The following is a 2,202-nucleotide window of genomic DNA, read 5'->3' on the forward strand; positions in this document are numbered from 1 at the left end:
GAGAGAGAGAGAGAGAGAGATGTTGGGTAGGGTTTGAAATGTGAGAGAAGAATGGGGAAAGTGACGGTGGGGCGGGTGGTTTTAGTGTTTAAGAATAGAAGAAAAGAAAATAAATAATTTTTTTTTAACATAAACGACTTACCTGGCGATAGTATATTCACGAACCACCACGGTCAACCGCGGTCCCACCGCGGCCACAGTGAGTTAAATGGGCGAAACAGAATGTTCTTGTTTCACTGCAGTCCCACCGCGATCGCAATGAGTCAAGGGTTCCTAAGACAAAATACTTGTCATATACCGCGGTCGCGGTCACGAGGATTTTTTTTTATTTTTTTAAGGAAGTTAGTTTCCTATACATCTGGTACAACATCAAACAAAAGAAAAGGAAAACAATAAAAATCATGGTTTGCCTCCCACGCAACGCCTGATTTAACTTCGCGGCACGACACAGATTAGTGCATTTAAGGCTCCCTCGACCTTTGAGGTTCAGTCAAATGGATCACTGACACTTCCTTTGGTTCATCCATGCCCACATATGGTTTCAATCTCTGCCCATTGATTCTAAATGTATGTGAGTCTTTTCCTGAGACAATCTCTACGGAACCTAAAGGGAATAATTCGACCACTCGAAATGGTCTAGACCATCGTGACTTGAGTTTACCCGAAAATAGCCTTAACCTTGAGTTATAAAGCAATACCATATCTCCGGGATTGAAATTTCGCTCAACAATGTACTTGTCGTGCAGCCTCTTCATTCTCTCCTTATACAACCTCATGCTCTCGAAAGCAAGATATCGGAACTCGTCGAGCTCATGCAATTCTGTGACTCGAGTTGTGTTCGCAGTCTCAATGTCCAGATTCAGCTGTTTCATTGCCCACCAAGCTCTATGTTCTAATTCCACTAGCAAGTGACAGGCCTTCCCGAACACCAACTTATATGGTGATATACCAATTGGTGTTTTAAAAGCAGTTCTATAGGCCCAGAGTGCATCATCTAGCTTTTTCGCCTAATCAGTTCATGTGGCATTCACAGCCTTGGTTACCACACTCTTTATCTCTCCATTAGACACTTCGACCTATCCATTGGTCTGAGGATGATATGGTGTTGCCACCTTGTGGTGCACATCGTACTTTGCCAGCAACTTCTCGAAGGCTCGATTGCAAAAGTGAGTGCCCCCGTCTCTGATAATAGCTATCGGGGTCCCAAAACGGGTGAATATATTCTTCTTCAAAAACCCCCCACCACCACTCTTGCATCATTAGTGGGAAGTGTTGTAGCTTCCACCCATTTGGACACGTAATCTATAGCAACATGTATGTTCTTATTGCCAAAGGAGCTGACGAAGGGGCCCATGAAGTCTATCCCTCAGACATCGAATACTTCAACCTCTTGAATTGGGTTCATGGGCATCTCATGGCAATGGAAAATGTTCCCGATTCGCTGACATTCATTACAGCCCTTCACCCATTAATGTGAATCCTTAAATACTGTTGGCCAGTAGAACCCGGCTTCTAGTACTTTCGCTACCGTCCTGACTCCTCCAAAAAGCCCGCCATACGTCGATGCATGACATGCCTGCAAAACAGAAGATTGTTCTATCTCGGGGACACACCTCCAGATCATATTGTCAACACATATTCGAAATAGATAAGGTTCATCCCAATAATACATGCGGCAGTTACGATAAAACTTTTTCTTTTGCATAGAGGAAAGGTCATAGGGAACTATACCGCTTGTCAGGTAATTTTCAAAGTCTGCATACCATGGCACTTCCTCAAGGCTTGTAGCGAGTAGCTGCTCATTTGGAAAGGTTTCTAGGATATCCTCAACCTCAACTGAGTTTTCAGCTCCTTCAAGTCGTGATAGATGATCAGCGACTCGGTTTTCTGTGCCCTTACAGTCACGGATTTCAAGGTCGAATTCTTGCAGTAACAGCACCCAACAAATCAGGCTCAGTTTGGACTCCTTATTCTCAATCAAGTACCTGAGAGCTACATGATCTGTATATACAATTAACTTAGAGCCAATCAGGTATGATCTGAACTTATCGAATGCAAACACCACAGCTAGCATCTCCTTTTTAGTCACAATGTAGTTTAGTTGGGCTCCACTCAACGTTCTACTGGCATAGTAGATTGAGTGCATTAGCTTGTCTTTCCGCTGTCCCAGCACTGCCCCCACTGCATAGTCACTGGCGTTAC

The sequence above is a fragment of the Nicotiana tabacum genome, chromosome 11 (genome assembly GCF_000715075.1).
Source record: "Nicotiana tabacum cultivar K326 chromosome 11, ASM71507v2, whole genome shotgun sequence".
Taxonomy (NCBI): Eukaryota; Viridiplantae; Streptophyta; class Magnoliopsida; order Solanales; family Solanaceae; genus Nicotiana; species Nicotiana tabacum.